This window comes from Lolium perenne, chromosome 5 (assembly GCF_019359855.2).
Source record: "Lolium perenne isolate Kyuss_39 chromosome 5, Kyuss_2.0, whole genome shotgun sequence".
Lineage (NCBI taxonomy): Eukaryota > Viridiplantae > Streptophyta > Magnoliopsida > Poales > Poaceae > Lolium > Lolium perenne.
In genome coordinates this window covers 101,911,163-101,936,494 of record NC_067248.2, presented here as the reverse complement: position 1 = coordinate 101,936,494, position 25,332 = coordinate 101,911,163, and positions in this window count along the sequence as shown.

Sequence of the window (25,332 nt, the reverse complement as noted above, 5' to 3'; positions counted from 1 at the left end):
GTGCGACCAAGGAATGAGCGGAAAAGTATATGAAGCCCGAAAGCAAGGGTGGCTCGGTGTCACACTAACACAAGGAGAGGCAAAGCTTTGGTTGCAAACGAAGAGACAACAAGATTCACACGCGGCCTCTCTTCTCTTTTCTCTCTTTTGCTTAAAAGCTTTTTCCTCTTTTTGTATTTGGTGGCACTTACACTCTTTGTGTATTTGTATGTATGATGGCACTCGCACACTTTTGCTCTATGGTGCACTTGCACTCTTTTTGTGTTTTGGCGGCTTTTTCTCGCACTATGTTAGCGTTAGCTCGCTTTTGCTATCTTGCCACACGAGTTTTGCTTAGAAGCTTGACTCCACACTACACACACACCTCACAATCGGGGCCACGTGCAATGTCTCGCAACACTCGATAAGCAATGCTCGATAGGATAGATCGCAAAAGAAGAGGGGTTACAAGGGTAATGCAAGTTATACCTAAGATGTTAGGCGATGATGAACACGCAACTTGCGATGACGGCGGTGGTGTCAAGAGTACGGTTGCAAGTCCGGGGTGCCGAGGATGTCGTCGCTTGCTTCGGAGCTGCGGGTTAGTTTCACAAACAAGGCACTCAAACCGGAACAAGCAAACACAAGTTAGCGGAAGAAATGGGTCAAAATAGCTTGGTGGTGGTGGCGGTGGTATGCCGGTGGTGGGTGTTGTCGATGCTCTTGTGGATGCGGTGGTGGTGGTGGTGGGGCCGCGGCGGTGTTTACCCGTGGTATGGAGGGTGGCGGTGCTTGCCGGCGATGGTGAGGAGTGGCGGTGGTCGGCGGTGGTGGTGGCTTTGTGGCGCCCGGTCTGGGGGCCGGTCTGGCCGGGTCTGGGGCCGGCTGGGCCGGTCACACGGCCGGTTGACCGGATTCCGGGCTGGCCCGGCCGGTCTGGGGCCCGGTCAACCGGTGCTCAACCGGACAGCTCGTTTTCTCTCTCCTGTTCGTGAGCAAAACCAAGCCAAATCGACCAAATCGAAGGAAAACGATGGAATTGGGGGCTAGAAAGTGGGGGAAATAGTAGATCAAGCACCTCAACACCAAATCCATGGACCAAAACCACTCAAAACGCAACAAAATCACAGATCCATCCAAAGGCAAATTAGGGCTATTTTTTGGGGATTTTTGGGGAAAATTTTTAGAGACGAAATTGGGTGGGTGGAGGGTCAAAATCGAGGTAACCAAAGGCTTCTGATACCATATTTTAAGGTCTAAGACCCCGTGTGTGGCCCGATCTCGCGGATGACCCAAGAATCAAAGGGGAAAGAGAGGGAGAGGCGGAAGAACACGAAGAACGCGAAGAACACAACGCACACCAACCCGATACAATCGATACTTACCCTCGTGGCTCGATGGACCACGCCAATAGAATCACCACGGGAGAGACTCGAGGTAGAATCCCGGGGTGAGAGATCGGTGTTGAGGATGGAGGTAGGTGAGGGAGAGAGAGTGGGCTACACTAGAATCTCACTCACATAGATCCAATCATCCAACATGGGGTGCCTTGATACAAAGGGGATGAAACCCTAGGGAGACAAAGCTCAAAGTCATGTTTAAGCCTAAATCTTGTCTAACCAGCTATGGGGGCGAGCTGGGGTCTTATATAGGCATACAAGGCGACATGGGTCGAAAAGGTACAAGTTGGTGTCATGCGGCCTGAGGGCTAGGTTGTGCCCAGATCCCACGAATTTGACCAATTGAGTGGATGAATGAGATGGGAAAGAGGAAGAACACACACAAGATCCAGATACAAACACACACAACCGAACACAAATCAATTTACTCCCTTGGTAGATTAGACCAAGCCAATAGAACCACTTCTTAGAGAGACCCTTGGGTAGAATTGATGAGGTCTGAGACCCCGATTGTGGCCCGATCTCGCGAATGACCCAAGGAATCAAGGGGGAAAGAGGGGGAGAGGCGGAAGAACACGAAGAACACACGAAGATCCACGCACACCAACCCGATACAATCGATGCTTACCCTCACGGCTCGATGGACCGTGCCAATAGAATCCGCCCGGAAGAGAATCGAGGTAGAATTCCGAGAGGAGAGACCGGTGGGAAGGACGAATCAAGGAGTGGGAGAGAGAGTGTAAAACACTAGAATCTCACACTACCAAATCCATACATCCACAAGGGTTGCCTTGATTACAGAGGGATGATACCCAAGGGAGACTAAGCTCAAAGTTAGGTTTGAGTTCTAAACAAGTCTGAAAAGTAAAGGAGGGGTCCCATCTACTTAAATAGGCAAGCACAGCCAGCAAGGGCGAACAGGTACACGAATGGATAAGTCAAGGCAGTTTGGTGGGGTATTCCCGTCGGATCCGGTTGGGCGTCCGGTCAGACCGGGCCTGGGACCGGGCTATCCGGTCAGGGGTCCGGTCTGACCGGGCCTGTGACCGGGCTGTCCGGTCATGGGTCCGGTCGACCGGCCGCCAACCGGGATTCTGCGAAGAGTCCGGTCCTGGGTCCGGTCGTCGTCCGGTACGAGGGAGTTGGTCCGGTTTGCGCCCGGTTGACCGGGCCTGTGGCCGGGGCGTCCGGTCGTGGGTCCGGTCTGACCGGGCTCTGGACCGGCCAGCGTCCTTCTCTTCCTTGGCGCTCTTCGGGCGACGTCGGCTTCGGCTTCATGTTCATCTCCAGGTTCCTCTGCTCCTCTCCTTCCCTTGACCATGATGTCTCGTCCTCTCCGGGGTCTTGGTGCGCCTCGTACCTAATGACACATAGCACGTCGGCATGAGGTAGCAATCCATCCAAAGGGGTATCAAGGTCAAGGGTGGTGAGGAGCGAGTTCACCTTGTCATGTATCGCTTTGGCTCGAGCCCTTGTCATTGGTCCGCTTGGGGGACTTGTTGGTCTTGGTGAGGAGGTGTCCGAAGGCCACCCCGCATCATCTCCCCCCCCTTGGGAGAGAGTCGTCCTCGACTCTTGTTCCTCCTCATTTCCATGATAGGGTGAAAGATCCGAGACGTTGAAGGTGTTGCTCACCAAGTACTTTGATGTTGGTATGTCGATGACGTAGGCGTTGTTGTTGATGCGCTTGAGGACCTTGAAAGGCCCATCTCCTCTTGGCTTGAGCTTGGAGTTGCGTTCTTGCGGGAACCTTTCTTTCCTTAGGTGGATCCAAACGAGGTCTCCTTCTTCAAACACGCGTTCCTTTTTCTTGGCGTTGAGGCGGTTGGCTTGGCGAAGTACATGCTCTTGTATGGTTGCTCTTGTCTCTTCATGTAGTTTCTTCATGGCGGTGGTGCGCTCGTCGAAGTCCATGTTCGTTCTTTCATGAAGAGGTAGTGGGAGGATGTCGAGTGCCGTTGGAGGTTCGAATCCGTAGACGATCATGAAGGGACTCCTTGAGGTTGTGGAGTGCTTGGCTCGATTGTAGGCGAACTCCGCATGGGGTAGGCAATCTTCCCATGACTTCAAATTTGTCTTCACAAGTGTGCGGAGAAGGGTGGAGAGGCTTCGATTGACCACTTCGGTTTGTCCATCGGTTTGAGGGTGCGAGGACGATGAGAACAAGAGCTTCACTCCAAACTTCGCCATGAGCGACTTCCATAGGTAACTCATGAACTTGACGTCTCGATCCGACACAATGCTTGCCGGTATCCCATGTAGGCGAACCACTTCCCTGAAAAACAATGAAGCAATGTGTGAAGCATCATCGCTCTTATTACATGGTATGAAATGAGCCATTTTAGAGAACCTATCCACTACCACAAATATTGAGTCATGACCATGTTTTGTGCGTGGTAAGCCAAGTACAAAGTCCATGCTTATGTCCGACCAAGGTGCATATGGAATGGTTAAAGGCATGTAAAGACCATAGGGATTGGAAGTAGACTTAGCTTGTAAGCATGTTGTACACCGTCGGCAAAGGCGTTCCACGTCGCGGTACATTCTTGGCCAATAGTAGTGGGTTGAAAGCATGGCATATGTCTTCTCTCGTCCAAAGTGACCCATGAGACCACCTCCATGTGACTCTTGCAAAAGCAACTTACGAAGAGAAGACTCGGGAATGCAAATCTTGTTAGCTTTAAACAAGTAGCCATCATGCAAATAGAAATCATCAAATCCGCGGTCAACGGAACACTTGGCAAAGATTGGACCAAAGAAAGCGTCGGAAGGGTAAAGTTCCTTGATCTCCTCAAGACCCAAAATGTGAAACTCCAAGCGGGTGAGTAGAAGAGTAATCTTATGGAAAGTGCATCCGCAACCACATTTTCCTTGCCCTTTTTGTATTTGATTACATAAGGGAAGGACTCTATGAACTCAACCCACTTAGCATGTCTCTTGTTCAAATGTTGTTGACTTTTCAAATACTTCAAGGACTCATGATCCGAATGGATAACAAACTCTTTTGGCCAAAGGTAGTGTTGCCAAACTTCAAGAACACGAACCAAAGCATAAAGCTCCTTGTCATATATAGGATAGTTGAGGCGTGCGCCATCCAACTTCTCGCTATAGTATGCCACGGGTTTTCCATTTTGCATGAGAACACCACCGATTCCAAGTCCACTCGCGTCACATTCTATCTCAAATGTTTTGGCAAAATCGGGAAGAGCAAGTAGTGGTGCCTCGGTGAGTCTCTTTTTCAATTCATCAAAAGCTTTTTGTTGTGCTTTGCCCCAAACGAACGGAACATTCTTTTTTGTAAGCTCGTTTAAAGGGCAAGCGATGGTGCTGAAATCTTTCACAAAGCGGCGGTAAAATCCGGCAAGTCCATGGAAGCTTCTAACTTGACCAACATTTGTGGGAGTGGGCCAATTGTGGATGGCCTCAACTTTGGAAGAATCAACTTCAATCCCGTTGGCGGAAACCACAAAACCAAGAAAAACCAATTTTTTTGAGCGAAATGGCATTTTGGAAGGTTGGCAAAGAGCTTCTCGTGGCGCAAGATGCATAAGACTTCTCTCACATGTTGAACATGGTCCTCGAGATTTTTGCTATAGATGAGAATATCATCAAAGTAGACAACCACGCTCTTGCCAATGAGAGGTCGCAAAATGTGATTCATAAGACGCATGAAAGTGGAAGGAGCATTGGAAAGACCAAACGGCATGACGAGCCATTCATAGAGACCAAGCTTGGTCTTGAATGCCGTCTTCCATTCATCACCAATTGCCATGCGAATTTGGTGGTAGCCACTACGCAAATCAATCTTAGAGAAAATGGTGGCACCACTCAATTCATCAAGCATGTCATCTAAACGCGGAATGGGATGTCGATAACGGACGGTAATGGCATTGATAGGGCGGCAATCCATACACATCCGTTGCGTCTCATCCGGTTTAGGCACAAGAATGACGGGAACGGCACAAGGGCTAAGGCTTTCTCGGACATACCCTTTAGCGAGGAGGTCTTGTATTTGTCGTTGTATCTCATTGGTGTCTTCGGGGTTGGTGCGGTAGGCGGCGCGGTTTGGTAGTGGAGCGCCGGGTATGAGGTCGATGCGATGCTCGATGCCCCGAAGCGGTGGTAGTCCATGCGGTAGCTCGTCGGGAAAGACGTCTTGGAACTCCTTCAAAAGAGACAACAAAGACGAAGGAATGTTGGTTAAGTCGTTAGTCTCCGACGAGAGTCCCTTGCAAATGAGCACGTAGTGTATGGTGGTGGATGGGTTGTCTTTCACTTCTCTCCACTCGCTTTTGGTGGTTAGGAGGACACTCTTTCTCTCACTCATATGTGGGTGGTGGCGCTCACTCTCTTTTTGGTGGGTAGCTCCCTCTCCTCTCATCTCACTATGGTGGATGTGGTGTTGTGCCCTCGCTAAAGCCTTCGCATTGTCGGCGATGATTTGGCTAGGAGTCATTGGGCGAAGCTCGAACTTCTTGTCCTTGACCTTGAAGGTGTATGCATTGGAGAAACCATCATGTATGGCCTTCTTGTCAAATTGCCATGGGCGGCCAAGCAACATGTGGCACACGGTCATAGGCACGACATCACACTAGACGGTGTCTTCATAGGGTCCTATCTTGAAGTTGACGGTGACGGTGTGTTGAATCTTGACATTGCCCTTGTCACTCAACCATTGGACATGGTATGGATGAGGATGCTTGCGAAGCGTGAGGTTGAGCTTCTCACATAGCTCGGTGCTTGCCAAGTTGTGGCAACTCCCACCGTCGATGATGACCTTGATTGACTTGCCACCAATGCCGGCACGCGTTTGGAAGATGTTGCATCTTTGGTCTTCCGTAGCTTGGGGTTGAGTGGTGAGCACTCGAGTGACCACAAGAGAAGGGCTTGGATCATGTGTGCATAAGAGAGGGTCTTCTCCACTTTCTTCATCATAGTCTTCCTCATTAGCAACGGCGGCTTGCACTAAGGCTTCATATTCACCTTCACTTAGAGTCTCTATGTCACCATTCTCCATAGTGATCATGACCTTGGTGTTCTTGCATTCAAAGGACTTGTGGCCTTGAGTACCACACTTGAAGCAAGTGACATTGGAGGGTCCCGTAGAGGCTTTGGATGATGCGGTGGATGACACCGTTTGCTTCATGCGACTTTGTATGGAAGGTTGCTTGGAAGGTGTAGAGGATGCGGTTGGCTTGACACTTGTTGTAGGAGTTGATGTGGCAAGCTTGGAGGCAAAGTATTGCTTGGACTTGGAGTACTTGATATCCTCATTCACTTGACGCTCGGCCTTGGAAGCTTGGTGAACCAACTCAACCATATTGGAGTATTGTTGGAACTCCACAATCCTCTTGATGGGGTAGTTGAGGCCATTGAAGAACCTAGCGATGGTTTGGTTCTCGGACTCTTGGATGTTTGCTCGCATCATGGTTAACTCCATCTCCTTGAAGAATTCCTCAACGGTCTTGGTGCCTTGCTTCAACTTTTGTAGCTTGTTGAAGAGATCGGTCTTGTAGTGTTTAGGGACAAAGCGAGCTTCCATCTCCTCCTTCATGTCTTCCCAAGTATCAATTGGAGGATCACCCTTTTCTTCCCTAAGAGTGACAACTTGTTCCCACCAAGTGTTGGCATAATCTTCAAACTCGAGGGAGGCCATGGCTACTTTCTTGGCACCGGAGTAGTTATGGATGCGGAAGATCTTGTCAACCTTGAGTGCCCATGAGAGGTAGGCCTCGGCGTCGTCTTCACCCTTGAACTTGGGCATGTTGAACTTGAGCTTTCCATACATATTCTCTTCATCTTCCATGTTCCTTCGGCGAGGACGGATGCCTTCATCTCTTGCGACTTGAGGTGGTAGAGGAGGTCTTCCACGACCAACCATAGCATTGGGTTGGCGTTGGGGGTGAACACTTGCTTCACTTGGCTCATGTTGAGGATGTTGTTGCGGGTCTTGGCGAGGTTGTTGGCGTTGCCCAATTATGGCCCTCTCATCTTGATCATGTTGTGGTTGCCCTCGGCCCCTTTGGTCATGGCGAGGATGGTTCCGGAGGTCACGCCTTGGTGGATCTTGATGACCTTGGTCTTGAGCATCCACGTGGGCTTGACGATGAGGTGCCGGGTCCATGTTGTGGAGGACGTTGTCTTGGGGTTGGTCGTCATGCCCATGGTGGGCATGGCGAGCCGCGTGATGACGATCTTGGTGAAGAGCTTGTTCTTGTTGCGGACGTTCATGAGGACGAGCATGGCGATGGAACTCTCCGCGCCTTGAGTTGGAGCGAGAATCATCATGACGAGCGTGCGTCGACGAGAGCGATGATGATCTCCATGCCTTGAGTCGGAGCTTGAGGACGAATGGTGATCATGGGAGTAGTCATCATGTGAGGTAGTCGATGACGATGAGGAAGTAGAGCGATGTCGATGTCGGCGTCCCAAGTTGTTGATGGCGCGCTCGAGGCTATCCATGCGCCGCTCCATGTTTGCATCATTGGCCGTCACTTGGTCATGCAAGTTGTCCGTAGCTTCACGAAGAAGATTCATATCTTGGTTCACTTGGCCGAAGTTGTGAGCCACTTCTTCATATTGTTGGTCGATGCGTGTCTCGAAGAGTGATAGTTGTTCCTTGAACTCTTGGCGTTGAGTCCATAGGTTGTGTTGAGTAGCCAACCTCTCGGTGTTCCGGAGGACTTCTCCATCCCTTGTTTCATCTCCGTTCCTATCCATGATCACAAGACAAGAACTATGTTGTGGATGTTAGTGGAAGGAGACTACCTCTCACTCTTACCGTGGCAAGATAGTATTGAGGCAATCAACCAAGCCGAAAGTAAGACCAATTGTATCGGGACACACACAAAGGCACACGCAAAAGCTAGCAAATATGGTGTTAGGTGTGGATGGTGGAAAGCCAAAAGACGAAATCCAAAATCGAGTATGTTGTTAAGAGTGGGTAAGGTCCAAAAATCCAAGTGTCAAAGTGGCGATCACTATGAACACGGAAAAATGTGGAACTCACACACGGGATGAGCGGGGTTAGTGCAACCAAGGAACGAGCGGAAAAAGGAAAAACCCAAAACGAGGGTGCTCAATGTCACACTAACGCAAGAAGAGATCGAAGCTAGGTTGCATAGAGTAGAAACACCAAGATTCGCACGAGGTCTCTCTTCTCTATCTCTCGTGCTTGCTTAAAAGCTTTTCACTCTTTTTGTATCGGTGGCACTTTGCACTTTGCTTTTCTCTTTTTTTTTTCACTAGCACACTATGCTCTTACTCTTTTGCTGGCCACTCACGAGCTCCACTTATGAGCTTTACTCACACAACGCACACCCTCACGGTCGGGACCTCGTGCGATGTTTCGCAACACTCGAAAGCTTCGCTCGTGGGATAGATCGCAAAAGAAGAGGGCTACAAGGGTTACTGCAAGTTATACCTGCGATGGTGGAGATGATGGTGGTGGTGGTGGTCGGCGGTGGTGTTAGTCGATGTCGAAGACGTGTGCCCGGTCGGTGGTCCGGCTGGGATCGGTGCTGCATGGCCGCTTCCGGTCTCGAGGGCTTGCTGATCGGGTTCCTGGACCGCTCTGCTCCGGTTTGCGGCCGGTTGACCGGGTTCTGCGCCGGACGGTCCGGTCTGGGGGCCGGTTGACCGGGTTTGAAACCGGGTTCGTCGATTTGGAGCTTTCTCTCTCCTGTTCTTCCCCAAACCAAAACCAAATCGGCCAAAACGAATGGAAACGATGGAATTGGAGGCTAAAAGTTGGGGAAATAGTAGATCAAGCACAACAACACCAGACCCACGGAGCAAAACCACTCAAAACTCAACCAAATCACAGATCCGTCCAAAGGCAATTTAGGGCTATTTTTTGGAAAATTTTCTAGAAACGAAATTGGGTGGGTGGAGGGTCAAATCCGCGGAAACCAAAGGCTGCTGATACCATATGATGAGGTCTGAGACCCCGATTGTGGCCCGATCTCGCGAATGACCCAAGGAATCAAGGGGGAAAGAGGGGGAGAGGCGGAAGAACACGAAGAACACACGAAGATCCACGCACACCAACCCGATACAATCGATGCTTACCCTCACGGCTCGATGGACCGTGCCAATAGAATCCGCCCGGAAGAGACTCGAGGTAGAATTCCGAGAGGAGAGACCGGTGGGAAGGACGAATCAAGGAGTGGGAGAGAGAGTGTAAAACACTAGAATCTCACACTACCAAATCCATACATCCACAAGGGTTGCCTTGATTACAGAGGGATGATACCCAAGGGAGACTAAGCTCAAAGTTAGGTTTGAGTTCTAAACAAGTCTGAAAAGTAAAGGAGGGGTCCCATCTACTTAAATAGGCAAGCACAGCCAGCAAGGGCGAACAGGTACGCGAATGGATAAGTCAAGGCAGTTTGGTGGGGTATTCCCGTCGGATCCGGTTGGGCGTCCGGTCAGACCGGGCCTGGGACCGGGCTATCCGGTCAGGGGTCCGGTCTGACCGGGCCTGTGACCGGGCTGTCCGGTCATGGGTCCGGTCGACCGGCCGCCAACCGGGATTCGCGAAGAGTCCGGTCCTGGGTCCGGTCGTCGTCCGCACGAGGGAGTTGGTCCGGTTTGCGCCGGTTGACCGGGCTCGTGGCCGGGCGTCCGGTCGTGGGTCCGGTCTGACCGGGCTCTGGACCGGCCAGCGTCCTTCTCTTCCTTGGCGCTCTTCGGGCGACGTCGGCTTCGGCTTCATGTTCATCTCCAGGTTCCTCTGCTCCTCTCCTTCCCTTGACCATGATGTCTCGTCCTCTCCGGGGTCTTGGTGCGCCTCGTACCTAATGACACATAGCACGTCGGCATGAGGTAGCAATCCATCCAAAGGGGTATCAAGGTCAAGGGTGGTGAGGAGCGAGTTCACCTTTTCATGTATCGCTTTGGCTCGAGCCCTTGTCATTGGTCCGCTTGGGGGACTTGTTGGTCTTGGTGAGGAGGTGTCCGAAGGCCACCCCGCATCAAGAATCTAAGAAATGGGAGATTGGTGAGGAGATCCAACTAGAACTTGGATGAGAGAGGTATGAGCCTTGAATCATCCATGAAGAGTAGAAATCCACAAGAGAACCTTGATACAAAGGGGATGAAACCCTAGGGAGACAAAGCTCAAAGTAGTTTAAGCCTAAATCTTGTCTAACCCTAATCTGGAGGAAGGGGAGAGGTACTTATGGGCCCAGATCCGTCCAGGGGTAAAAGGGGCATTACAATAAAGTAGTTCTAGGCATAGATGATAAATAGACGGCTGAGATGAAGTTGACTTCGATGGGGCCGGCAGTGCCGGCGTGCTCGGGGCGGCAGTGCCGGTTGGGCAGGCGAAAGGGCTTGCTTGGCGCGGTGCGCCATGGCGCAGCCGGCCTGTTGGGGCGGCCGGCCTTTGTCTTGTGGCCGGCGGCTGGCGCACTTCTTCTCCCTCTCTTTGGTCTTCCCTTCTTCTTCCTTGAACCATGCTGGTCTCCCTCTCCTTGGTTCCTTGACGCTCCCTTCGGGTCCTTGACGAGATTGGTACCTAATGATACATAGGCATAGGTATGAGGTAGCAATCCGTCCAAGGTTGTGTCGAGTTCAAGTGTAGAAAGGAGTGAATTCACCTTATCTTGCATGGTTTTGGCCCGAGCTCGTGCCCTTGGCCTACGAGGAGGGTTTGACGGTCTTGAGGCGGAGGTGTCCGAAAGCCACCCCGCATCATCTCCCCCCCCTTGGGGAAGAGTCGTCCTCGACTCTTGTTCCTCCTCACCGATGGTGTAGACGTTGATCCTTGTAGCTTGGTGAAGGACTTGTATAGGTGCCCTTGTGTCCTTAGGGATGCTCGTCGTAGTTCAGGCGTCTTTGTTGTAGTCCATAATAGGTCTCCCATGTAGTGGTGGAGGGACAAAGTCTTGGTCGAAGAAGAACATGGGGAAAAACAACTTGCGAAAGGAAAGCTTGTGTATGCCAATTTGGTGACCGGCGAACAAGAGGCTCTCAATAAAATACGAAGCATCAAGTCGTTTCTCCAAGAGGCATTTCGCAAAAATGGTAATCAAAAGAGTGTCAAAACTGTGCTGTGTCGTATTGTTCCACACGAATGGAACAATCAAAAGGCAAGTATTGGCGGCAAAATTTGGGGCAAAATTGTTATGTGCAATGGCAAAGCTATGGAGACTTCTAGCTTGGGAAAGTATGGTTGGCGTGAGCCGATTATGGGTATCCTCAAGTGCCAAAGAATCCATTGCAAATGCCAAAGATGAAATGAGAAATCCAAAGAAGAGCAACTTTTGGTGTAACATGTGGCACAAGATGCATAAGGTGTCTCTCACATGTATGACATGGTCCTTGAGATTCTCGGAGTGTATGATGATATCATCAAGACATACAACAACCATTGTGCCAACAAGATGTTTCAAGATGTGTTGCATAAGAAGCCAAAGAGGTGACGAGGAATTGGACCAAACCGGAAGCTCGACGAGAAATGTCGGAAACATACGATGGCGAAGGCGTTGGGAAACATACCCTTTGGGTTGAATCCCGTGGGTTGGATCATGTATCTCGTCCTTGTTGGGGTAGCTCTCAATTGCGCGTTTCGTGAGCTCATGCTCCGTAGCGGTGGAAGTGGTCGTCCGTGTATCTACACATGGAAGAAACAAGACAAAAATCGTGTGTGCATGGTAGATGAATACATCATCCATCATGATGTTCCATGTCTCGTGCACATCACCATTAGTGTCAAGCAAGATAGTATGAAATGTATGGTGATAGTGCATATGGCATGAAGGTGCATTCGTGGCATGTGGTAACGCATGATCATCAAAAAGTGAAAAGGCTATGGGGGCCTTCTCATGAACAATAAAATAAGCATTCTTGCATTCCAAGCATAAGAAAGAGTAATTGTTCACAATATTGGATGCAAAGATCATGGAATGGTGTAAACATTTTGGGCAAAGCATGTGAAAGCTAATGTCATCATGGTTGTCGACAACCCTATGGAAAGAGCAAGTGTTCATCAAGGGTGTCATAACACAAGCATGAGCATAATCATTATCATTGCAAGCAAGCGGAGCAAATATGAAACTCTCATAGCATGGCATGTTCATGGTATCACAATCAATCAATTCCACATGGTCAACAATGTTAGCAAGCAAAGCATCACATGGGAATATGAAAGAATCAAGTGACATAGCAAATGTATCATCAAGATCATGCATGCACTCATAAGTCATCATGTCCACTAGTGGGATCATGGCATCATCAACACCTATGTTGTTACCTTTGTAGGCCGACTCATGTGAAGTAGGTGTTGTGGAAGTAGGAGGATCTATGTGGTCGACATGTCCATCTTGGAGCAAGCATGGTGAGATATCATCGTCGTCATGCACCATGTACATCGTCTCCATGATCGGGAACTCGTCCTCCGTGGAACCTAGTGCAACATAAGAAGACACAAACGATGGAGAGGTTAATGTGTTAGCAAATGCGATGTCCTCCATGGACCTATCATCTACCTCTCTCAACTCACTTTGTGTATCACTCATGTCCTCCAAATGGAAGCACTCAAACTCACATATGGGGTGGAAGTCACTTAACTCACTATCACTCTCGCTCAAGTGGGCTAAGTGGCTCTCATGCTCACATGGGGTTGGTACCAACTCATCGATCAAGCATATAGGAGTAGGTTCGACTTGCTCATCTCCATGCGCCTCCCTGGTTGAAGGGAACTTCCCATGCTCAACCATCTCAACTCCATGCGCCTCCATAGGTGAAGGGAGAATCCCATGCTCACCATGCTCAACTCCATCGCCTCCTAAGTCGTCCTCAAGTGGTGGCATCTTGGAGACTTGTGCATTGAGCTCGTCGAAGTAGAGCTTCTTGGCGCTTGGCGTTGTGCATTGCCATGCCACGTGACCCTTGGCCTTGCACACCTCACATAGGAGATTGGGACATTCCCGTGGAAGGTGGCCTTGTTGCTTGCACTTGTAGCATCGGAGTCCATAGGCATATGACGAGGTAGGGGCCATTGTGGTGGTGGCACAAGAGGTAGAAGTCGCCATATTAGGAAGGTCTTCATGTCGAGGCTCTCGTCTTCTTGCCTCCTCACCATGTCTTGAGTGGTGTTGTCGAAGATCATGTGTGGGCGGGTGTCGATGTAGACCATTAGGTGGTGGTGGTCGACGATGATCAGGAGATGGTGTGAGTCGACGATGGTCCTTGCCATGCCTAGATGATGGCTCATGCGACTTGGCATGTTGCTTGTTGTGCCTTGTGGAGCTTGGAGAAGCGTGTCGATGGCGATCATGTTGGGGGCGCTCTTGATGCTCCATATGATGTCCTTATCAAGGCACTCCTTATATGATTTATCTTTCGCACTTGTGATTCTACCGCGGTCTCTCACTCGTGTGACTCCATAGATCGTATATCGGTCTTTCTCTCGGGGATTCTACCTCGTGTCTCTCCTTGAGGGATTCTATCGGGATAGTGGTTCGGGCTATCGGGAGTAAACCGAATTGTATCGGGTTGTGTTGCGTGCGTTCGCGTGTGTTCATCGTGTTCTTCGCCGTGTTCTTCGTGTTCTTCCTCTCCCCCGCCTTTCCCTCGGTCAATTCGTGAGATCAGGCAACACACGTGGCCTTAGGCCTCATCATATGGTATCAGAGCAAAGGTTGCCACGGATTTGACCCTCCGATTCCACCAATTTCGCCCAAAAAATTCCCCAAAAAATTTTTCCCAAAAAAAAAATAGCTCGAATTTGGATCTCTGGATTTGTTGAGTTTTTTGTGGTTTTGGTCCACAGATCTGTTGTCTCTTGTGTTGATCTACATCTCCTCCAAATTTTACCGTCAAATTCCTACTAAATCTCTCAGAATCGACGAATTTTGACTTCAATTTCCGCTGCGTTCCTCGAACTGTTCGTCCTGTTCTTCACTGCCCGGCACGGCCGGCCTATCATCGGCGGCACTGCCGGCGCTTGCCTCCATCTTCCTCACCTCGATCCGCTGCAGAACCCACCACCACCAGCTAGCGCCGCTCGTCCGCAGGCCTTGGCCGCCCGCCCGCTGCTCTACCACGCGCATCACGCGCCAGGGCCCTGTTTCAATCCGCAGCGCCGCCTCCACTCGCAAGGTCGCCCAGGCCGACCCGCTCTCCACGCGCGCAGCAGCAGCTCACCCGCCCGCCTCGCTCGACCAGAGCCGCCTAAGCTTGCCGCTCGACCCGCCAGGCTCCACCTGCCGCTCGCCAAGCGCCCTTGGGCCACCGCGCCGCCGGCCCACGCCAACTCCCGCCCCACTCGAGCACCACCACCGCGCCCGCTCCGCCCAGCTCAGGCCACCACCGCCCCTGGCCCCGCCTGCCCCCCGCGCGCGCAACCTCCACAGGCCACCAAGCACAGCAGCAGCAGCCGCCGCTCGCCCCAAGCCCGCCCAACCTCCACGCACCCTGGCAAGCCACCAGCTCCACCTTCCTCCGCTTGATTATGCTCACTCTGAATCGCGTTGACCAGCAGACCGGCAGTGCTGCTAGCATCAGCCCGGCAGTGCCGGCCGAGTTACCCCGGCAGTGCCGGCCAACACAGCCCGGCAGTGCCGCTGTGCAAGTTTCAGACAACTTTGACTCCAATTTTTGCCCCAAATTTTGACAACTTTCCCGCGCCCGTTTGACTCCAAACTTTAACAACATCCTCCAACAACTCCACATAGTCTACATCTAATTTTTGACGATTTTTGGAACATATTTTTTTGACCGCTCGTTTTGACCCTACTTTTCGGGCATTGACTTATTTTGCTCGGTTTCCGATTTGGAGTGCATCGGTTGTCTATCCCGCTTCCGCGCCTACATCAACACCGCGACGACACCGTTGGCACCCCAGATTCCGGCGCAACTTCGCCATCGTCATCGACACCACCACTTCGCCATCGCAAGTTCGTGTGCTTGACACCGCCTAACATCAATAGGTATAACTTGCCTCCCCTTGTAGCCCCGTTTCTTTCTTTGTGTACCTATCCCATTGAGAGTGGCTTTCCGAGTGTTGCGAAGCATTGCACAAGTGTCACGACCGTGAGAGGGTGTGTGTGCGTTGTGTTGAGCAAAGCTCCGAAGCAAGCTCGGTGAGAAAGATACACAAAAGAAGAAAAAGTGTGACATAGAGAAAAATAAAGCTTCTAAGCATAGAAAAAAAAAGTGAAAAAAAAGAGAAAAAGGAAAAGGAAATACAAAAAGAGTGTGTGTCCACCGATACAAAGGAGTGCAAAGCTTGTGAGCACTAAGAGAGAAAAGAGAAGAGTGGCATTTGTGCAAATCTAGTTGCTTCTCTCATATGCAACCAAGCTACGGTCTCTCTTGTGTTGGCGCGACACCGAGCTAATAGTCTTCGTTAGGACCATCCTTGTTACTTGCTCACTTCCTTGGTCGCGCCAACCCCATTGTTCTTCCTTGTGTGTGTTTCCGTGTTTCCTTGACATAGATCATCACTTTTGACATTTGACTTTGGATCTTACCCACATTTGACAATAGACATTTTCTTTGATCTTTTTCGTTTGCTATCCACTCCTTACCCACCACCATATAGAGTTCTTAGCCTTTTGCGTGTGCTTTGAGTGTGTGTGTGAGTAACCCCGATACATTTTGGTTTTGCTCTTGACTTGAACCATTTTTCCGATACTTTCTTGAAAGGTGAGATACTTGTGTAGTTTTCCTTCCACCACATACACATACACTTTACCTAGTGAGAGATATACATGATGACCCCACAAGAGCAAGCCGAGATGAGAGCATACTTCGCCGAGCTAGATGCTCGAGAAGCCCAAATGACACCCAAAGAAAAAACCGAGTGCAACGCATACTTCAAACACCTTGAGAGCAAGAGTGATACACACCATGAGCCGAGTGAGGACGTTTTGATTTCTAACAACATAACATCTACTCCTCTTGTGTTGTCTTCCTCTTTGCTAGGTTGCTCCGACATCGACAACGTCATTGACATGGACATGAGGGACTCCACTATATGTGAGATGAGTGCATCCACTATATGTGAGATTGAGAGCCACCACTTGGAGGACATGAGTGATACACCGAGTGAGATGAGAGTGGTAGTTGATAGGTCATGTGAGGCCATTTTCAATTCTAACATCTTACCCTCTACCTCTAGTGTGTTTCCTTGTGTCTCATTAGGTTCCATGGATGACGAGACGCCGATCATGGAGAAGATGTACATGGTGCATGAAGATGATGATATCACACCATGCTTGTTGCTTGAACATGAACATGGAGGCCACATGGAGCCTACCACTTCCACAACACCTACCTCATATGAGCGGGACTACAAAGGTATGTATATGGGTGTTGATGATGCCATGATCCCACTAGTGGACATGATGACTTATGAGTGCATGCATGATCTTGATGATCCTATTGCTATGACATATGCTTCTTTCACCTTCCCATGTGATACTTGTGATACAACTATTGTTGATCATGTGGAATTAGTTGCTTATGATAATATCACCATGCCATGCTATGAGAGTTTCACTTTCTCTCCTATTGCTTGCAATATGTTCAACAATTGCTCTTTCCCATGTATTGCTTGCAATGTTGCCATTGATGCTTGTGTTGTGACAACCTTGCCGAACAATTGCTCTTTCCCTAGGTTTGTCAACAACAATGATGAAATGTTGAACATGTTTTGTGCTACATGCTTGCAATATTCTCCCATTAATACAACCAAAATGATGAACAATTTCTCTTTCCAATGCTTGGCTTGCAATAGTGTTAATATGCTTGTAAATGAGATTGCCCCCATAGCTCTCTCAAATTTTGGAGACTTTGCATATATCCATGTTGAGCATGTTCCTAAGTTTTCCCCGCATATTCACCATCTGTACTATAATATCTTGCTTACCGCTAATGGTGATGTGCAAACGAAATGGCGCATCATGATGGATGATGTGTTCATATACCATGCACACACGTTGTTCTTGTTGTCTAACATGTGTGTAGGTACCCAAACTCAAATGATGAGGCCTAAGGCCACGTGATGCAGCCCCACCCAAGGTCGACACTACATCAAGACCGACAAGCCCTCCTCGTGGTCCAATGACACGAGCTCGAGCCCAAGCACTACGCCAAGAGGTGAATTCGCTCCTCTCCACCTATGACTTTGACACCCCCTTGGATGGCTTGCTACTTCATGCAAATACCCTATGTTCAATCAGGTACATCGACCAAGACACAAGCCATGGAGACCAAGACGTTGGAGAGAGAGCTGGAAACGATGAAGACGGAGCTACAGCGCACAGGCCGGAACTTCCGCCACCCAGGACCGGAACTTCCGGCCAGATTCCTCCAAGATGCCCCCAAGATGCCCTCCAGCGCGCAGGAAAAAGCATCGGACCGGAACTTCCGCCCCGAGGGACCGGAACTTCCGCCCGGTCGGAACTTCCGCCCAAGTTCCGCCCAAGCTCCGAAAGTCCACGAAAAGGCCCCTGGATGTTACTGCAAGGAAATGGACGACTTTCGGAACTTGGCCGGAACTTCCGGCCTGGCCGGAACTTCCGGCCTCAGACCGGAACTTCCGCTTCGACCGGAACTTCCGCCCAAGATGGCCGGAACTTCCGCCACCGCGAACTTCAGCACAACAGCACTTTTCAGCATGTAACTTAACTCTTCGCCCCCACCTATAAATAGCCTAGTTGGCTCAGATCTGAGATTAGACTTGATTTGAAAGAAAACCCGAGCTTAGCTCACCCTTGTGGGAACCTTACCTTGATCTATGATCTTGTATCGCCACCCGGGCTCCTATCGACTCGTGAAGATCTCTTTGGTGACTTCTACCGTTTGTTTGATCTTTTGCTTGCACTTCTACCTATTTGGTCTTTTATTTTCACTTCCATCAAACCTTCCGGTCTTTTCACCCTTCTAGATCTCCCGAGCTTCGATTAGTCGATCTCTTTGCGGGACTTCTACCGGAAGGTCTTTTCCTGCAATCTCTATCGAGTTGGTGTTTCGAGCCAACGAGGGAAAACTCGAATTGTATCCGTGTGTGTGTGTATCCCCGCGCTTCCCCCACGTGTTCATCGCGTTCATCCACCTACCCCCACGATTCCCCTTCAAATCCGTGAAGATCGGGCACATCCCTGGGCTTAGCCCTTATCATATGGTATCAAGAGCTCCTTGGTTGCCACGGATTTGACCCCCACACCCACCAATTCCACCAATTTCACCCAAAAAAATTTCCAAAAAAAATTTCCCAAAAAATAGCCCCAAATTGGCCTTGGTTGGATCTCGCGATTTGTTGAGTTTTTGGTGGTTTTGGTCCAATAGAAACTTGTCTTTGGTGTTGATCTGCAATTCCCCCACCTTCCCACCGCTCTTAGTGCCAAATTTTCCACGAATTCGAAGATTTTTGGCCCGGATTTCCACCCAAATCGAAGAACAGCCCGCAGATCTGATTGCGACCGGAAGTTCCGCCCCGAAGGACCGGAAGTTCCGCCCGGGGACCGGAAGTTCCGCCCCTCAGGACCGGAAGTTCCGCCTGGCCAAATTTTTGACAGCTTTCTTCGTTTTTCGTTTTGGCACTAACCCCTTGTGTTTGGACTTCGTTGTGTGTGCCATTTCAGCTACCACTAAGCTTCCGCAACATCAACTACGACGACGGCACCCCGAGGATCCAAGCGGTTCATTTGACACCTTCCACCATAGCAAGTTCAACATCGTCGGCCACCGTCATCAAGTGGTATAACTTGCCCCCTAACTTGTAGCCTTAGCTTCCTTTGCGTACCTTTCCTATCGAGAGTGGCTTTCTAGTGTTGCGAAGCATTGCGCAAGCGTCCCGACCGTGAGGGTGTGCGTGTGTTGAGCAAAGCTACGAAGCAAGCTCGTGTGAAAAGATAGGCAAAAGAAGTGTGACATACTTACATAGATAGTGAGAAAAAGAAAGCTTCTAAGCATAGAAAAAAAAAGAGAGAAAAAGAAAAAGAAAAAGAGTGTGAGTGACACCTATACACAAAAGAGTCCAAAGCTTATAAGCAAAAGAGAGAAAAGAGAAGAGAGGCGTCTTGCGCAAATCTTGTTGCTTCTCAATTTTGCAACCAAGCCACGGTCTCTCTTGCGTTAGCGTGACACCGAGCTAGTAGTCTTCGTTAGGACCATTTTTGTTCGTGCTCATTTTCCGTCGCGCTAACCCCATTTTGTCCCACGCGTGTGTTCCACCTTGTGTATGCCTTTTGTGATCACCGCCTTTGACTTGTGACTTTTGGATCTTACCCACTTTTGACAATAGACTTTTCGTTTGGTTCTTCCATTTGGCTTTCCACATCCATACCTAACACCATATAGAGTTTTGTTTTGTGTGTGTGCATACATATCGGTTGTTCCTCGACTTGAAACACCTTTTCAATTTTGGTTTGCAAGTTTTGACACTCTTGGTAGTCTTTCCTAACCACCCACCACATAGTTCTTGTTTTAGTTGTAACCATGTCTAGTGGAGAAGGGAACCAACTACCGATGACGAGGCACCAACATTGGATAGCTACTCAAGCCGTCCACGCCAAGCTCAATCAATTTGAAGCCATGCTCAAGGATACCAACGTCCGCTATGAAGAAAGAGCTCAAGTGCAAAGGATTGACCTCAACAATCAAGTTCAAGAACTCAATGAGAAGATTGAAACTCAAGGCAATGAGTTGAAGGCAACACTCGCCATACAAGGTCAAGAAACAAGAGAAATGAAGATGGCGTTGGACAACATCCTCCATACACTCAACCGTCAAGAAGATAGAAGACACCATTCAAGGTCTTCGCGCTCTCATAGCTCAAGTGATATGGGCTAAGCCCAGGGATGTGCCCGATCTTCACGGATTTGAAGGGATTCGTGGGGGTAGGTGGATGAACGCGATGAACACGTGGGGGAAACGCGGGAAACACACACACACGGATACAATTCGAGTTTTCCCTCGTTGGCTCGAAACACCAACTCGATAGAGATTGCAGGAAAAGACCTTCCGGTAGAAGTCCTGCAAAGAGATCGACAAATCAAAGCTCGGGAGATCTAGAAGGGTGAAAAGACCGGAAGGTTTGATGGAAGTGCAAGCAAAAGACCAAATAGGTAGAAGTGCAAGCAAAAGATCAAACAAACGGTAGAAGTCACCAAAGAGATCTTCACGAGTCGATAGGAGCCCGGGTGGCGATACAAGATCATAGATCTAGGTAAGGTTCCCACAAGGGTGAGCTAAGCTCAGGTTTTCTTTCAAATCAAGTCTAATCTCAGATCTGAGCCAACTAGGCTATTTATAGGTGGGGGCGAAGAGTTAAGTTACATGCTGAAAAGTCTCATTTGTCTTGAAGTTCGCGGTGGCGGAAGTTCCGGCCATCTTGGGCGGAAGTTCCGGCCAGGGGCGGAAGTTCCGGTCCTGCGGGCCGGAAGTTCCGGCCAGGCCGGAAGTTCCGGCCAAGTTCCGGCCAAGTTCCGAAAGTTGTCCATTTCCTTGCAGTAACATCCAGGGGCCTTTTCGTGGACTTTCGGAGCTTGGGCGGAACTTGGGCGGAAGTTCCGACCGGGCGGAAGTTCCGGTCCCTCGGGGCGGAAGTTCCGGTCCGATGCTTTTCCTGCGCGCTGGAGGGCATCTTGGGGGCATCTTGGAGGAATCTGGCCGGAAGTTCCGGTCTGGGGGCGGAAGTTCCGGCTGTGCGCTGTAGCTCCGTCTTCATCGTTTCCAGCTCTCTCTCCAACGTCTTGGTCTCCATGGCTTGTGTCTTGGTCGTTGTACCTGATTGAACATAGGGTATTTGCATGAAGTAGCAAGCCATCCAAGGGGGTGTCAAAGTCATAGGTGGAGAGGAGCGAATTCACCTCTTGGCGTAGTGCTTGGGCTCGAGCTCGTGTCATTGGACCACGAGGAGGGCTTGTCGGTCTTGATGTAGTGTCGACCTTGGGTGGGGCTGCATCATCTCCCCCCCTTGGGAAAGAGTCGTCCTCGACTCGATGTTCTCCTCATCTCCATGGTGTGGTGAGAGGTCGGTCACATTGAACGTGTTGCTCACCAAGTACTTGGATGTTGGTATGTCGACGACGTAGGCATTGTCGTTGATGCGCTTGAGGACCTTGAAGGGGCCATCACCTCGGGGCTTGAGCTTGGAGTTTCTTTCTTGAGGGAAGCGGTCCTTGCGAAGGTGTATCCACACTAGGTCGCCTTCATTGAAGATCCGTGCTTTTTTCGTCAAGTTTAGTCTTGTGGCTTGACGGAGAACTTGTTGCTCGATCGTTGCCCTTGTGTCTTCATGGAGTTTCTTCATGTATTGTGCTCGCTTATCGATGTCCATGTTCACTTGCTCATGTAGCGGAAGAGGAAGGAGGTCGATCGCCGTAGGTGGTTCAAACCCGTAGACGACCATGAATGGGCTTCTCATTGTTGTGGAGTGCTTGGCGCAGTTGTAGGCAAACTCCGCATGTGGGATGCAATCTTCCCATGCTTTCAAATTCTTCTTGACAAGGACTCGTAGTAGTGTGAAGAGGCTTCGGTTCACCACTTCGGTTTGCCCATCGGTTTGGGGGTGCGAGGATGATGAGAACAAAAGCTTGACGTTGAACTTGGCCATTAGTGTCTTCCAAAGATAACTCATGAACTTGACATCTCGGTCGGAGACAATGCTTCTTGGTACACCGTGGAGTCTCACAATTTCCCTAAAAAACAAGGAGGCAATGTGTGAAGCATCATCCGTTCGGGAACATGGTATAAAATGAGCCATTTTTGAGAATCTATCCACTACCACAAAGATGGAATCATGACCATATTTAGTTCGAGGTAATCCTAGTACAAAGTCCATGCTTATATCGGACCAAGGAGCATAAGGAGTAGGCAACGGTGTATAAAGACCATAAGAGTTGGAGGTGGACTTAGCTTGTAAACATGTCGTGCAACGGTTGCATAGGCGCTCCACATCGCGCTTCATTCGTGGCCAATAGTAATGGGTGGAGAGCATAGAGAGTGTCTTGTCACGTCCAAAGTGACCCATGAGACCACCACCATGCGATTCTTGTAAGAGCAAAAGGCGAAGCGAGGACATTGGAACACAAAGTTTGTTGCCCTTAAACAAGAATCCTTGGTGCAAATAGAAATCATCGATGCCCTTTTCAATGGAACACTTCGCAAAAATTGGGCCAAAGAAGGTATCGGAGGCATATTGTTCTTTGATTTCATGAAGACCCAACACATGGAAATCCAAACGAGTGAGTAAAAGGGTGAGCTTGCGGGAAAGGCATCTCAACGACATTGTCCTTGCCCTTCTTGTATTTGATTACATATGGAAAGGACTCAATGAACTCAACCCATTTTGCATGTCTTTTGTTCAAAGTGTGTTGACTTTTCAAATACTTCAAAGATTCATGGTCGGAGTGAATAATGAACTCTCTTGGCCAAAGATAGTGTTGCCAAACTTCAAGAACACGAACCAAAGCGTAAAGTTCCTTGTCATATATAGGATAGTTGAGGCGTGCGCCGTCCAACTTCTCACTATAATATGCCACGGGTTTTCCATTTTGCATGAGGACACCACCTATTCCAAGGCCACTCGCGTCACATTCTATCTCAAATGTCTTAGCAAAATCGGGAAGAACAAGTAGTGGTGCCTCGGTGAGTCTCTTTTCAATTCATCAAAGCTTTTTGTTGTGCTTTGCCCCAAACAAACGGAACATTCTTTTTGTAAGCTCGTTTAAAGGGCAAGCGATGGTGCTAAAATCTTTCACAAAGCGGCGGTAAAATCCGGCGAGTCCATGGAAGCTTCGAACTTGACCAACATTTGTGGGAGTGGGCCAATTGTGGATGGCCTCAACTTTAGAAGAATCAACTTCAATCCCGTTGGCGGAAACCACAAAACCAAGAAAAACCAATTTGTTTTGAGCGAAATGGCATTTTGGTAGGTTGGCAAAGAGCTTCTCGTGGCGCAAGATGCATAAGACTTCTCTCACATGTTGAACATGGTCCTCGAGATTTTTGCTATAGATGAGGATATCATCAAAGTAAACAACCACGCTCTTGCCAATGAGAGGTCGCAAAATGTGATTCATAAGACGCATGAAAGTGGAAGGAGCATTGGAAAGACCAAATGGCATGACGAGCCATTCATAGAGACCAAGCTTGGTCTTGAATGCCGTCTTCCATTCATCACCAATTGCCATGCGAATTTGGTGGTAGCCACTACGCAAATCAATCTTAGAGAAAATGGTGGCACCACTCAATTCATCAAGCATGTCATCTAAACGCGGAATGGGATGTCGATAACGGACGGTAATGGCATTGATAGGGCGGCAATCCATACACATCTGTTGCGTCTCATCCGGTTTAGGCACAAGAATGACGGGAACGGCGCAAGGGCTAAGGCTTTCTCGAACATACCCTTTAGCGAGGAGGTCTTGTATTTGTCGTTGTATCTCCTTGGTATCTTCGGGGTTGGTGCGGTAGGCGGCGCGGTTTGGTAGGGGAGCGCCGGGTATGAGGTCGATGCGATGCTCGATGCCCCGAAGCGGTGGTAGTCCATGGGGTAGCTCGTCGGGGAAGACGTCTTGGAACTCCTTCAAAAGAGACAACAAAGACGAAGGAATGTTGGTTAAGTCATTAGTCTCCTCCGAGGGGCCCTTGCAAATGAGCACGTAGTGTAGTGTGGTGGATGGGTTGTGGTGCACTTCTCTCATCTCACTCTTGGTAGCTAGGAGGACACTCTTCATCTCACTCACATATGGTTTGTGGCGCTCACTCTCTTTTTGGTGGATCACTCTCTCACCTCTCAACTCACTAGTGATAGTGGCTTCCTTAGCCCTCGCTAAAGCCTTTGCATTGTCTGCAATTACTTGGCTAGGAGTCATTGGGCGTAGGATGGGTCTTGTCGTTGACCTTGAAGCTATAGGCATTTGTGTAGCCATCATGGTTGGCTTTCTTGTCATATTGCCAAGGGCGACCAAGTAACATGTGGCACACCGTCATAGGCACAACGTCACAATCAATGGTGTCTTCATAAGCGCCAATCTTGAAGGATATCGTGACGGTGTGTTGGATCTTCACATTTCCATTGTCGCTTAGCCATTGCACATGGTAGGGATGGGGGTGTTTCCGGAGCGGGAGGTTGAGCTTGGTGCATAGTTCGGTGCTTGCAAGATTGTGGCAACTCCCTCCGTCGATGATAACCTTTATTGACTTGCCATTGATTCCGGCTCTTGTTTGGAAGATATTGCACCTTTGGTCTTCATTGGGAAGTGCATGGGTTGTCAACACTTTGGTCACCACAAGAGAAGGGCTTGCATCATGCACACATAGGACTTGCTCTTGGTCTTCCAAGGCATCATCTTCATGAGAGGTTGCGGCTTGTACCAAGGCTTCATATTCACCTTCACTCAAATACTCCACATCTCCATCATCTCGAGTGATCATAACTCTTGTGTTCTTGCATTCAAAGGATTTATGTCCTTGAGCACCACACTTGAAGCAAGTGATGTTACTAGATCCGGTGGAAGCTTTGGAGGACATGGTTGATTGCTCCGGCTTGAAGCTTGTTGTTTTGATGGCACTTCTTGCTTGCTTTGGAGGATCCTTGGAGGCAAGTGCACTTGTGTTCTTGATGCTTGAGGAGGCATTCATGGCATTTCTTGCGGCGAAGAAGGTCTTTGTCTTTGCACTTGCTAGGTCTTCTCGCACTTGGCGCTCGGCCCTTGTTGCTTAGTGGAGTAGCTCAACCATGTTTTTGTAAGGCAAGAATTCCACTATCCTCTTGACGGGGATGTTTAGGCCATTCAAGAATCTTGCCATAGTTTGCTCTTCTCGCTCATCCACATTTGCACTCATCATTGTCATGTGCATCTCCTTGTAATATTCCTCAACGGACTTGTAGCTTTGCTTTAGTTGAGTGAGCTTGTTGAAGAGGTCACGCTTGTGGTGAGTTGGTACAAAGCGGGTGTGAATGACTTCTTGCATCTCTTCCCATGTGTCA